The sequence below is a fragment of the Triticum urartu genome, unplaced genomic scaffold (genome assembly GCF_056163025.1).
Source record: "Triticum urartu cultivar PI428250 unplaced genomic scaffold, HENAU_Tu73 scaffold2, whole genome shotgun sequence".
NCBI classification, from domain to species: Eukaryota; Viridiplantae; Streptophyta; class Magnoliopsida; order Poales; family Poaceae; genus Triticum; species Triticum urartu.
In genome coordinates, this window is record NW_028260368.1 from 369,041 (window position 1) to 384,041 (window position 15,001).

General features: G+C 36.8%; 3 non-coding genes across 3 annotated transcripts; all 3 read right to left on the reverse strand.

Annotated features, from left to right (window-relative positions):
• Window positions 1–11,749: 11,749 nt before the first annotated feature.
• Window positions 11,750–11,823, reverse strand: TRNAD-GUC (transfer RNA aspartic acid (anticodon GUC)). The gene has a single exon. It is a non-coding gene; the product is annotated as a tRNA-Asp (tRNA).
• Window positions 11,824–12,182: 359 nt separating this feature from the next.
• Window positions 12,183–12,264, reverse strand: TRNAY-GUA (transfer RNA tyrosine (anticodon GUA)). The gene has a single exon. It is a non-coding gene; the product is annotated as a tRNA-Tyr (tRNA).
• A 507-nt stretch (window positions 12,265–12,771) lies between these two features.
• Window positions 12,772–12,843, reverse strand: TRNAT-GGU (transfer RNA threonine (anticodon GGU)). The gene has a single exon. It is a non-coding gene; the product is annotated as a tRNA-Thr (tRNA).
• Window positions 12,844–15,001: the final 2,158 nt, after the last annotated feature.

Below are 15,001 nucleotides of genomic sequence, written 5' to 3' on the forward strand. Positions count from 1 at the left end.
TACTATTGTCAAGTATCTTTAGGGATGAAGATCTCGGCAAGATATGAAGTTCTTGAAGAATGAAAAAAAACCGATCTACTTCTTTTTGGTATTTTAGACTAAATTCTTTTGTTCCTCGATGCTCAATCAAACCCTCTTTTTTTAAGATGGAATCTTCCTCTGGGCTCTCGTATTCGTCCTCTGAATCTTCTTCTGAGTCTTCCTCTAAAGTACCATATTTTTCCTCTGCGCTTTCCCCGGGGCTGCCATATTCGTCTTCTGAGTCTTCCTCTAGAGTTCCATATTCGTCCTCTTGGGTCCTATATTTGCTCTCTGGGCTCCCATATTCCTCTTCTGAGTCTTTCTCTAAAGTCCTATATTCGTTCTCTGGGTTCCCATATTCGTTTTCTGGGCTCCCATATTCGTCTTCTAGGGTTTCATATTCGTATTCGTCTTCTAGGATTCCATATTTAGATTCTTCTAGGGTTTCATATTCATATTCGTCCTCTCGGGTCCTGTATTCGTCTTCTAGGGTCTCATATTCCTCTTCTGAGTCTTCCGCTCGAGTCCTATATTCTTCTTCTAGGGTCCTATATCTAAATTTAACAATTCCTGAACCCTTTTTATCTTTTCTGTATCGGGGATCGTCAAAATAAGCAAAAATAGTATTTCTACGTAAAACACCCATAAGGGGGATTTCAATCGAAATCCCAAAACAGGATATTAGTTCTTTCTCTTGTTCTTGATGATATTGTAATGGAATGACGAACCTATTTCTTCGCTTTTTCGCCAACAAATCTGAATTATCTTGAAAAATAGAAGGATAGATAAAATTCCAATGGCCATTGGACATGATTCGATCCGACGTTGAATAATCAAGAATTTCCCTATCTTTTTTACCATAAGTATTCATTTGATCTTGATCCTTGTGGAGTGAAAAAGACGCTATACTGGATCTGCACATACTTACTGACAATATCCATAAATGGCTTGTTTTTGGTAATCGGCGAAGATTACCATATTGATATTCGGGCGCATGGTAAACATCAGTACTCCAGTGCATTTCGCCGTCTGATTCAGAATAAATATGCTTTTGTACCCTTTCTTTAAAATGTAAAGTGGACGTTCCGGCACGAATCTCCGCAATTACTTGTTCGGATTTTACATATTGATCATTTTGCACTAGAATCAAGCTTTTTGAGGGAATATTCACACTATATAGAATATCTTGACTCTGAATAGTTACATGCAAGTCTATATAACATAGAAAAGCAGGCTGCCCATGACGGGTACGTGTGGGGTGAACCAAATTCTCATTGAATTTTATTTTTCCATTCGAAGGGGATCGTACAAGGTCGGCAGTACCCCCTGTGAATACTCCGCCAGTATGAAAAGTTCTTAATGTTAGTTGAGTCCCTGGCTCCCCAATTGATTGACCTGCAATAATACCTACGGCTTCTCCCAATTCGACCAGATCACTATGAGTAGGACTCCGGCCATAGCATAATTGACAGATCCAAGAAGTGCTTCGGCAAGTAAAGGGGGTTCTAATATATATTGGTTGTGCTCGAAATGGTTGTGCTCGAAAGGCAGTTATGAATCGATTGACTAATCCAATTCCAATATCTTGATTTCGCGCGGCAATGCATCGTGAACCGATATATATATCGTCTGCTAATACACGACCAATTAGTGTTTGGACAAAAAGTTTTTCCGTCATCCCATTTTGAGGACTTACAGAAATACCTCGGATAGTACCACAATCTCTTCTACGCACAATAATATGTTGAACTACTTCAACAAGTCTACGTGTAAGATATCCAGCATCTGCTGTTCGCACAGCAGTATCTACAACCCCTTTGCGGGCTCCATAGCAGGAAATTATATATTCTGTCAAAGAAAGTCCCTCGCGTAAATTGCTTTGAATAGGTAAATCAATCATTTGTCCTTGAGGGTCCGACATTAATCCTCTCATACCTACTAATTGGTGTACTTGAGATGCATTTCCTCTGGCTCCTGAAAAAGACATTAGATAGACTGGATTAGAAGGATCCGTTATCCGAAAATTTGAATTCATTTCTTGTTTCAAATATTCACTTGTCGCATACCATATCTCAACAGATTGGCGTAATTTTTCTACCGCGTGTACAGCCCCATAATAATAGTGTTTCTCCAAAAGAAAACTCTGTTGTTCCGCGTCTTGGACTAACCATCCCTTAGAGGGTATTGTTAAAAGATCCTCGATTCCTAACGAAATCGATGTAGTAGTGGCTTGATGGAAGCCCAGAGTCTTTAGTTGATCCAGTATATGGGATGTATATCCCATTCCAAAATGATCTATTAATCTGCTAATAAGTCGTTTCATACCAGTTCCGTCTATCTCTTTATTATGAAAGACCAGATTGGCCCGTTCCGCCATACATAAGTACCCCCTTTTCGGCTGAGTAGGATTCGACAATTGCTGAGTAGGATTCGACAATGGGCCTGAGTCAGTGATTCGAAAATTTAATTAACTTAATTGCCTCAATCTCAATCTGGATTCGCGTGGCAAATAATGATGATACTAGGGAAATCGGAATGCCCCCCGAAAGGGGAGGGGCATCGCCGAATCTAACTTTCTTGTTTAGGTAGTGTATGAATAGGCCTGACTAAATCCTTGTATGGCTTCCTCTATTTCTCTATAAAAAGAAATATGACCAAGAGTGGTTCGAATGTATATCGAACGAATTTCTTTTTTTCTATTTCCCATTATTAGATAGTGGGCATAAATCTCATGATAAGTCCCCAAAGATTCATATTGAACTTCAATCGGAACTTCTCTTGACCCAATGACGCGTTGATCCAGGTTCCATCGTAGCCACAAGGGACTATCTAAACTGATTAGTTTTTGTCTATAAGCTCCCAGTGCATCATAAGAACTAGAAAAATGGGGTTCTTTATCTTTCCTATATTTAAAATTATTATTATTATTGTAATTTACTTTTAGATTTGGGTAGTTTCTGCAACTATTATATCTATTTGCACAAATACCTCGACGCTTTCCAATCGTTAATACATAAAGCCCGATAAGCATGTCTTGGGTTGGTACGCAAATAGGATCCCCAATAGCGGGAGATAAGAGATTCATATGAGAAAACATAAGTAAACGGGCTTCTGCCTGAGCTTCCAAGGATAAAGGTAGATGAACAGCCATTTGATCTCCATCAAAGTCCGCATTGAAACCCTTACACACTAATGGGTGTAAAGAAATAGTACGCCCCTCTACTAAAGTGGGTTGAAAGGCCTGTATGCCTAATCTATGCAGGGTAGGTGCTCTATTTAACAGTACAGGATGTCCCCGCATAACTTCTTGAAGTATTTCCCATACAATGGGTTCTTTTTCCCAAATTTTCCTTTTAGCAATCCTTACATTAGAAGTGGCGCGTTTCGTGATTAAATCGCGAATTACAAATAGCTGAAAAAGCTTTATTGCTATCTCTAGAGGTAATCCACATTGATGTAATGAAAGCGAAGGACCCACAACAATGACAGAACGCCCCGAGTAATCGACCCGTTTCCCAAGCAGAGTCTCGCGAAACCTTCCCTCTTTACCTTCAATTACATCTGAAAGTGATTTGTATACTTTATTGTGACCATCCCTCGTCGGTTGCCCGCGGGACCCACTATCAAGAAGTGTATCCACGGCTTCTTGTACCAATTTTTCCTGGCACATTACTAAATCTGCTGGCGCTAATTCACTTCTTTTTAATAGATAGGCAAGATTGTTGTTCCGACGGATAACTCTCTTATAAAGTTCATTAATGTCTGAAGTCACTACTTTATCTCCAGACCTATAAACAATAGGTCTCAATTCGGGAGGAAGAACCGGTAATAAGCACAAAACCATCCATTCTGGTTCTACATTTGTTTGAATAAAATGTTTCGCCAATTGCATGCGTCTAATCAAAAAAACTTTTCTTATTCGTCTTTTTCTATCTTCCCACTCATCTCCACTATACCCCTCGTCTTCTAATTCCTTCCATTCGACCAAAGAATTCTCTATAATAATTCGCAAATCCAAATCTGCTAATTGTTCTCTAATAGCACCTGCTCCTGTCGCAATTTCCCGATTTCGAAATGTTGCAAAGCCTGGGGTAGAAAAAAAGGGAGAAATGCTGTGGTTACAGGATGCAATTTCCTCTTCGAATAAACCTCGTAATCGTAAAAAAGTGGGTTTTTTAGTGCTGGGCCTAGCAAAAGAGAAATCGCCGTATACTAGGCCCTCCAACTTCTTAAGAGGTTTATCTAAAAGATTCGCGATATAACTAGGAAGACCTTTCAAATACCACACATGAGTCACGGGACATGCGAGTTTGATGTATCCCATTTGATATCTTCGTATCCGAGAATCCACAAATTCGACCCCGCATTTTTGGCAAAATCTTTCGTCTTCGTTTTCAGCTCCGCTCGCTCGAGAATTGCCACAAGCGCAAATCCCGCTTTTTATGGGTCCAAAGATTCTTTCGCAAAACAATCCATCTTTTTCTGGTTTATCGGTTTTATAATGAAAAGTAGAGGGCCTTGTGACTTCGCCAACGACTTCTCCATTAGGTAGGTTTTTGTTAGCCCAAGCCTTTATTTGTTGAGGGGAAACGAGTCCAATTTGAAGTTGTTGATGTTTATATTGGTCAATCATAAAATAGAAATAAGAAAAGAATTTATATTTATTCCGATCAAACTTCCTCCCTATTAACCTGGAAGTTCTTTTCAGATACAAGGAAATGATTCAGTTCTAGAGCCAAAGATCGTAGTTCTCGAACGAGCACTCGAAAAGATTCTGGAGGATCCTCATGATTAGGTATTCTTTTTCCCCAGATCGTAGCATTAAGTATTTCTTGGCGAGCTATAAGATGGTCAGATTTATAAGTAAGTATCTCTTGTAAAATATGAGCAACACCAAATCCTTCTAAAGCCCAAACTTCCATTTCTCCTACTCGTTGTCCCCCTTGCTTGGCTCTTCCTCTAACCGGTTGTTGTGTAACAAGTGAGTAGGGCCCAGTAGAACGCCCATGAATTTTCTCATCAACTTGATGAATTAATTTTAAGATATAGGACTTCCCTATTAGAACAGGTTGCTCAAAGGGGTCGCCTGTTCTTCCATCAAATATTCTGCTTTTTCCCGGGTACTCGGGTTCAAATACCCATGGATTTTTTGTTTCTTTACTGGCTTCATATAATTCTGAAAACACAAGTTTTCTTGAAGCCTCTTGCTCATATCTCTCATCAAAGGGTGCTATTCTATAATGTTTCTTTAGCAGATCCCCCGCTAATCCGAGCGAGCTTTCAAATATTTGTCCCACATTCATTCGGGAGGGTACTCCTAAGGGATTGAAGACCATATCAACGGGTGTTCCATCTTGCAAATAGGGCATATCTTGCCTAGGCAAAATTTTGGAAATGATCCCTTTATTCCCATGTCTTCCGGCTACTTTATCCCCAACTTTGATTTCACGTTTCTGTAAAATATATACACGAACCATTATGTCGAGCGGGTCCCTTTGGATCCATTTCACATCGATAACGCGCCCTCTTCCACCTATAGGTAATTTCAGAGAAGTTTCTTTTGAAGTGGAAACCTCAAGGCCAAATATGGCCCGTAATAATCCAGCTTCCGCGATATAAGATGATTCGCTCGCTATCTGAGGCGTTAATTTACCTACTAAAATATCACCAGTTTCTACCCAGGATCCCAACCTAACAACTCCATTTCTGTCCAAATTGCGGAGTAAATGTTCTTCTAGATGTGGTATTTCTTTAGTGATTTTTTCAGCGGAGCCCTGGCTTGTCGTATCCGTCTGAATTTCATATTTCCGGATGTGAAAAGAGGTATAAATATCTTCATATACCAAACGTTCGCTAATTAGTACTGCGTCTTCAAAATTGTAACCTTCCCATGGCATATAAGCTACTAATACGTTTTTTCCTAAAGCAAGTTCGCCCCCAATTGTAGCAGCTCCTTCTGCTAAAATTTGTCCTTTTTTAATGGATTTACCCCGTGGAACCCGGGGTTTTTGGTGCATACAAGTATTTTTGTTAGAGCGACGGTGGTTAACTAAAGGAATACTTATAGTCTTCCCACTACTTGATAAAAGTATCTTATGACTATCAGTAGAAATGATCTTTCCCTCGCGTTCGGCTATAATGGAAACCCTCGAATCTAGAGCTGTTTGGCGTTCCAATCCAGTTCCAACAATGCATTTCTCGGACCGAGAAAGCGGAACTGCTTGGCGCTGCATATTAGAACTCATTAAAGCCCGATTCGCATCATTGTGCTCAATAAAAGGAATGAGAGAACCCCCAATAGAAAAATATTGGAAAGGAAAAATACTTCTAACATGAATCTGTTCCCATGCAATAGTCAAGAATTCTTGACGGTATCTAGCCGGAACAACCTGTTCTTCCTGAATACCTTGATTCAAGGACAAAGAATTTCCTGCTGCTATCATATAATATTCATCTCTATTTGGTGATAGATAAACCACCTGTCTCTCTTTTTTTTCTTTTGCTTTCTCAGCAGATATTTCATAAAACGGACTCTCTATGGATCCCCACAAGTGATCAATTCTCGCATGAATTGTTAAGGATCCAGTAAGTCCAACATTGATTCCTTCAGACGTGTCAATTGGACAAATACGCCCATAGTGACTCGGATGAATATCTCGGCTCCGAAAACTTGCGGTTCTCCCCGTCAACCCTCCAGGACCTAAACAACTCACTTTTCGCCCATGAACAGTTTGTGTCAATGGATTCGTTTGATCAAAAACTTGAGATAACGGGTATGTGCCAAAAAAGGTCTCATAAGTAGTTATTAATAAAATTGAAGTTGAAGTTGGAGTTACCAAAGTTTGGGGAGTCGGTTTCGATTGACGTATGAATACTCTACGAATAGTTTTTTGAACTGCATGTTGTAAACGACCAAGAGCCAATCCGAATTGATCTTGTAACAGATCCGCAACCGAACGAATACGTTTATTTTTCAAGTGATTCATATCGTCATCGTCAAGTATACCCGTTCCAAATTTCATTCCAATCAAATGATCCGTAGCGGCCAATACATCTCGTGGTAACAAGAATGTATTGTTCTGAGGAATATCAAGATTAAGTCTCCGATTCATATTTCGTCGACCAATCCTTCCTAATTCACATTTTTGTTGAAAAAATTTCTTTTGTAATTCCTCGCATAAGGACTCCGAAAATACCAGGTCCCCACCTACACAAGCAAATTGTTGATAAAACTCCAAAATAGCTTTTTCTTTTGACTCAATCCTCTTCTTCTCTTTAGCATTCGGGAAAGACAAGAAAATTTCAGGGTAGGAAACATTATCCAGAATTTCTCTTAGATTCGAACCCATAGCTGATGATAGAACTAGAATAGATATCTTTTGTTTTCTACTCACGCGAGCCCATATCCTTTCTTTTTTATCAATTGCTAATTCCGATCTCCCCCCCCAATCTGATATTATAGTGCCAGTGTAGATAGAAATTCCCTTATGATCTAATTCCGAGCGGTAGTAAATACCAGGACTTAGCAATATTTGATTGATCACAATTCGGTATATTCCATTTATAATAAAGGTTCCTAAGGAATTCATTATAGGAATGTTTCCGATAGAAATGGTTTGCTTTTGCACATCGAAACCAAAAATTAATCTCGCAGATACATATAATTCGGAAGAATAGGTGAGTGATTCATACACAGCATCTCTTTCTTTTATCGAGGGTTCTAGCAGTTGATATCCTTTCGCAAATAATTGAAATGCAATTTCGTGATCTGGATCTTTAATTGTTGGAAACTTGTCAAGTTCTTCTGCCAAGGCTTGATTAATGAACCTACAAAATCCCTCGAATTGGATCTGACTAAATCCGGGTATTGTGGACATTCCCTCGTTTCCATTCCGGAGCATCTTAATCTTAAGTTTCCTGTTTATCAAAGAAAAATTCCATTATCAGCTCACTCTTCATCAATCCCTATGGATCGATCTAGCAATCATGGAATCTATATTCTGTTTACTGAATCACATGAAATTCTAGGGAACTCCACATACGTATTTCATATATGTATTTCATACATATGAATAGAGACCATTTGGACGAAAGTTCGAGTTTGCCAGGGGTACAAATGAAATGAAAATGAATTGATAAAACATTCCTACAAAAAAAATTCTGCCACTTATACTTTATGTTATGATATTCTAATCAGATTGGATGGCAAAGATTTCTCATTTTATCTCCTTTCTATGAATGTAATAAAGCCGTAATATAATATACTAGAAAGTTTGACTTTACTTCGATTTAGAATAGCGTGCTTACTTTAATTTCTCAAAATAATTTGAGGGTTCTTTTTTATTTCGGATCGGAGTAGTATAATTGCTAGAAAATTCAGTATTTCATTGTGGAATTCTAAAATAAAGTAAGTCCCTTTTTTAAGTACATGCCAATCTAGTTATCCACCTCTCCCCATATCCATGCTTTTCTTTTATCGTAATTTCACTTGGGTACGCCAAGATAGTCAGGTTATACTCTATATCAGAGCAAATTTCCTTTTTTTATTCAAGATATTTAATTTAATACTTTGAAAAATTAAAGCATGATTCCCCATAGAGATATGTACATAAAGGGGATCTTTGGATAATAATGCTGTTCGGACCTAAAGTTTACCTATACACGGATTAAGCATAAAGCCATAATATTTTATTATGCCATTGAAGGGGGGGGAGATAATACCGATTTAAGAGTAGTTCACTACTGCAATAAAAAAAAGAGAATTCTAGTTAACGGTTCCAATTTATTCTGAATTTTGCAGCCTGTGAATAGAAATCCACTTTTTCTTCTTTTTCATCTCAATAGAAAGAAATGGGAAGTTTTATTGTGTTAACAATGTATGTTTTAAGATAGAATCTATCGAGGAGAATAATAGAAACTGGATCAAAAAAAGCAGGAATAGATTTTTTGAAAAAGATTGGAAAAAAGTAAGTAGAATTATATTCAAAATAAAAGGGGCTTTTCGTAAGAAAACGTGGATGAATACTTGCTGTTTTCTAGATTTTTGATCGGATTTTTTGGCGGCATGGCCAAGCGGTAAGGCAGGGGACTGCAAATCCTTTATCCCCAGTTCAAATCTGGGTGCCGCCTGATCAATAAAATACTTAGGTTTTTTTTATAGTGCTGATCGAATTCGATAAATTTTTACTTCGCATAAGTTCGGGCAAGAGAGTAACTGGGCCTGCCGATACTGGGTTTAGAGAAACCATACCATAGTTCTATCCTCAAACTAGGGTTAGGGTTTGTTTTGACGGTAGTGGCCAAAATGGTTATCAATAGGGGTGAGGTAGTGTTTCCTTATTCTTTTATTATATGAATTTGAATTGGTTCTTAATTGAGATTCGATTTGATAATTTTAAAATACGAGGATAAGATGTCAGAAATCTTGGTATCCAAAGAAAGGTCCCTAAGGGGCATTCTTTTTTTTTTTCAATCTAAGATTCAAGAAGGGACTCCACGAAAGAATATCAAGACTTACTAATTATTATACATTTTTTTATCGTACATCTTATGTTACCTACATACACTAAAGTAAGGACTACTTAATTCTAACGAGAATCAGATTAAATAGGTCGATCAAAAATCAATTTAGGAGTTGTATTATGGATAAAATCTCTTCATTCTTTCATAGAATGATACAAAGCAAGGCTGCAGGGTTTAGGTCAAAAATAAACATTAGGTAAGGTAGGTATCCAATAAATATTTATCTATCGATAATTTTATGGTATATTCGGGCGTCCTTTGCTTAAAAAAAAAAAAAAGAGTAACAAAAGGAATAAAAAATCTTCCTATTCCCGCTTCTTCTATTCAGGACATCATTCCCGTACTCTTTCTTTTTTAAGGAAAAAAGGGCTATAGTATCTCGTATTTTTAATGCTCTCTAATTCTACCAGAATTCCTATAAGAATTTGTTAGGAGTAAATTCCTTGAACTGATTGATCCATGGCCTTAGGGCGGAATCCCTTTTTGACTCTGTACCCTTGATTCCACTATGATTATTGATCAATAGTAGAATAATCCCTTCATAGAAATAGGAGACATAATTTAGATGGATATAGTAAGTCTCGCTTGGGCTGCTTTAATGGTAGTCTTTACATTTTCTCTTTCACTAGTAGTATGGGGAAGGAGTGGACTCTAGGGATACTACTAATTGATTAAGTAATCAAATTGTTGTATCAATTCTTTTCTTTAATGGATCATTTTGCATTAATCATTTTGTCAAACGTTATTCTTTAATCTTTTTCTTTAGTTTTGTTTCACTCCTGTAAGAAACTCTTGTATTGTAAGTTGTAATGTAAGAAAGAGCCATTATACCAATTCAGAATTTCTACTAGAAATGACGAATGGTTAAAAAAAGTTCTATACATAAGAAAATTAGACTTTCTTCCACGGAACTATTCACGGCATATCACACATTTTCCATTTCCTTTTACTTTTTACTATAGTCTATTCTTCATATTATTTTTCTTTCCTTCCATGGATTCTTTGGTCAAGAATTGTCTTAGATTTTTTTATTTTGACCTGATTGAAATTAAGTGGATGCAATGAAAAAAGAAATTGAATTAGACTACTTAACTATTTCAATCTACTAATCTATTCTATGTAGATTCAAAGATAATATAATAGAAAGAATCTAAAGTGTCGTAGAAAAAACTATATGTAGTTCTTTCTACCACACTTTAAGATTCCAACCAGATCCTTTCATTTAAGACTTGGATTTTTTTTATTTAATCCCTTTTTAATTTCTTCAATGATTAATTGGAATTCCAATTAATTATTTTGGCTGACTGTTTTTACATAAATAATAAGTAAAAAAGAAGTAGGAACTAGAATGAACAGTGCAGTAGCAATAAATGCGAGAATATTGACTTCCATAACCTCTTTATTTTTTATTTTCACAATAACTCGGGATGTAATCCCATGGAGAGGAAAAAGGGGTATCTTGTAAATTCAAGGGTAGGGCTTGCATTCTGATAATACTGAATCAATTCAATATTATGAATATCGGATCTATCAAATCAATTCATGGATGAGAGTTATATTTCACGGATGAGAGTTATATAGTATAACATAGGAAGATCCTCTATCCACACTAAGACCAAAATGGGTTTTTTGATTGGATTAGGAATTCCCTCTTTTTTAATCCTTTTCTACTTTTTCTTTTCTATATCTCTAACCCACGAGCTTTCTTAATCTTATACTTTCTTAATCTTATACAATTTCCCTTCCTTTTTCTTATAGTTATACATACAATTATGTATGTATTATATGACCAACTTTCACTTTCTATGGGTCACATAGACATCCAAATAAGCAGTAGAAGTGAGATGGGGAAAAGAGGTCTGAAATAAAAAGGGAATACGATTTATGTATGGATTCCGGTAAAATACCGGTACTCTATTCCATAAGAGTGGAATAGGAAATTAAGATGAGGATGGTATCATCATAAAGAAAGATAGAGTAATATAATATCCTAAATTCTACTAATCCACATATCGTATGTGTGTCTTTCTTTATCGATTGGGAGTAGTGAAAAAAAAATTCCTATATGCCCTCCCTCCCTCTTTAATGAGAGATGCAAAATAAAAAAGTGAAGTAAGGGTGCCCTGTGGGTATTTGATCTTGCTCCCTGCCCCTTTTTTTCATGGAAAAAGGAAATATCAATTTCTCCATTCATTGAACCCTAGTTCGGGACTGACGGGGCTCGAACCCGCAGCTTCCGCCTTGACAGGGCGGTGCTCTGACCAATTGAACTACAATCCCCGCGGGGTGTATGGCATACCCATTCTTAAATAGAACCATAAGAAGATTCGATTCGTCTTTCGTACTCTAAGAAATAGACGAATCATATACTACATACCCACATATTATATTATACGTGGGTATAGTGAGAGTGACATAACTAGTATGTCGTGATTTTTTATCACTAAAAATGGATAATAATCCAGCCTTCAATAAGAAAAACTCTTTTGTTTGTAAGAAAGGAATGAGAGAGATATGGATTAGAAAAAAAAATTTCCCTTTTTTCTTTATCTTTTTATTTCTATAGATCAGACATTTTATTTTATGGAAGAAAAACAAAAGGATTTAGTTCATACTCACGAAGCCCTAGATTTTTGGTTTGGGCCGAGCTGGATTTGAACCAGCGTAGACATTGTCAACGAATTTACAGTCCGTCCCCATTAACCACTCGGGCATCGACCCAGGAAGAATTTATTCTAGGGTTTTTGCTAATCTATGATTAACCTCCTTTCATAATACTCCCTACCCCCAGGGGAAGTCGAATCCCCGCTGCCTCCTTGAAAGAGAGATGTCCTGAACCACTAGACGATAGGGGCATCACTAGACGATAGGGCCATATACAACCGCTCGTGATTATACTATAATCATAGTATGAGCAGTTTTTTGGAATTGTCAATATACTCGAAAAGTATAAATAGATCCAAAGCAAAGAGTTTTTCCAACTTTTCTGTTATGTTTTCATCTAGGATTTTTTTTAGTTGATCGTTATAGATTAATTCTCCGTGCTTCATTTAGTGTTCATACCAAAAATGCATCCATCCCGCACTAAGTCATAAAATTCTCTAAAAATATAGAGAAAGTTTCAAAAACAAAGAAAAAAAGTGAATCAATTTAGTAGAAAAGTACTCTATCAGATTCGAACCAACGACTTACGTCTTAGCACGAGATTACTCTACCACTAATTTAAAAAGCCCTTTATCGGATTTGAACCGATGACTTATGCCTTACCATGGCATTACTCTACCACTGAGTTAAAAGGGCTTTTTATTTAATTCAAAAATTAGCCACTTGGATTTCCCATTATGGGTCTACTGCATAATGTACATATTATATATATAATATATAGAGATAGAGAGAGAGACATTATGTAGAGATTGTATATGTATATATCGATATCTTGAGAGCTCAAAATAAAATTAATAAAAAAAAACATACCCTACATAACATATCCAACTCTTCTTGGTTCAGGGTTTTCCGTTTCCGAAGACTAGTAAAATAGGCGGATTCTGGAACCCCAAGGATTCAACGGTATATGGATATGGAAAATATAAGATTTCCGATCCTAGCGGGAAAAGGCGGGGAACAGATACCCAATAGGATATAGGATCCTTGGGAGGAACTTTTGGTAATGGCCTTGATCCTCTATGCTATTTTTTATGTGTTCTTAGTTCTATTGAACTTTTTGCATTCTTTTAAACAAGAATCTAATAAACTAGAATTGAGTCAGTGGAAAAAAGGAGAGAGAGGAAAGTGTTAAATGGAGAGAGTCGACTAATCAGAGACTTTTAGGATCTTCTTTACATCAGGTAAATCTGTCGGCCCTGTCCGTTTTTTTCTTTAAGTTACGACTCTTTGCTGCTTACTTCTATCAAGCCATAGGGAAAGTCTATGATGAATTTGGAAAACTCATCTCACTCTTACTCTATGGCTCGGACTTAATGGGGAAGAAAACATCTTCCATAATTTCTTTTTTGTTCAATTCTGGACAAAAAAGAAAAGGAAAAAAGGAATTTATAGGGACAGTGTTACCCCCTATATCCCCTAGTTTATATTGTAGGAATAATAAAACAATTTAGCAGTCTGACACACTTACGTCCTTGCAAAGTAAATAATTATTATTGTAGTCGTAACCGTAGAATAGGATCCTAATCAAAATAAATACATTTGGTTCAGGCGCTATTAGCATGGTAAGAAAAGATTTTTTTTACAGACCAGAGGGGCTATCTAAATCCTAAAGTAAAGGCGAGCGATCGAAGTAGAAGTACCAACGGCTCAGTGTCATGAACCTTCTCCATCTGATTCAATAAGGGGGAATTAGCCTTCTTGTCAAATGGCTATCCTTGACAAAGGGTACCATTTATACCATAATCTACAATGTAGCGGGTATAGTTTAGTGGTAAAAGTGTGATTCGTTCTATTAATAACTGAATTTGAAATGATATACTTAAGGCATCCTTAAGTTTTTTATTTTTATATTCCGATGAAAACTTTAGTTCTTATAAAGGATTAAATCCTTTTCCTCTCAATAGCATATTGAGGAAGAATATACATTCTGGCGATTTGTATCCAAAGACTAATTTAAATTGCATCCAAAATAAAAATAGGATTATGAGTACAGAGTCGCGAAGCATAATTTTGCATTGGATTAAGTATTCCAATTTTGAAAATATGAGTAAAGGATCTATGGATGAAGATACAAAAAAGTTGATTTCCAATCGTAACTAAATCTTCTTAAAATAAGGAATAAGGAAGCCAAATAGCTAAAAAACGATAGTTTTGGTTTACTAGAACCATCCGCATATTGTTTCAGCTCGGTGGAAACCCAATTCTTTTCCTCAGGATCTCTTGAATGAAATTAGGGAACGAAGTAAGTAGATTAGATGAATTTAGATAGAATTTCTATCTCCTACTCTATAAGGATCATCTAGAAAGCGGAGAGCTTTGGTTCCATTCAATAGAAAAGCTGACATAGATGTTAAGTGGTGAGAATATCCATAAAGGAGCCGAATGAAATCAAAATTTCATGTTCGGTTTTGAATTAGAGACGTTAAAAATAATCAACCAACGTCGACTATAACCCCTAGCCTTCCAAGCTAACGATGCGGGTTCGATTCCCGCTACCCGCTCCATTCTGTATAAAAGGAGTATTCTATTTGTCTAGACATGTTAGAGGCTTGTATTCAAGCCTTTTTTGTCCACCAGTTTCTGGTACTCCAGAGCGGAGTAGAGCAGTTTGGTAGCTCACGAGGCTCATAACCTTGAGGTCACGGGTTCGATTCCCGTCTCCGCACTTAGCAGTCTGTATAAAAGGACTATTCTATTTCTCTAGATATGTATGGTAGAGGGGCGTATCCAACCCTTTTTTATTCATTAGTTCCCGGCCCTAGAGGGCAAAATTGAGCAGTTTGCGAAGTCACTT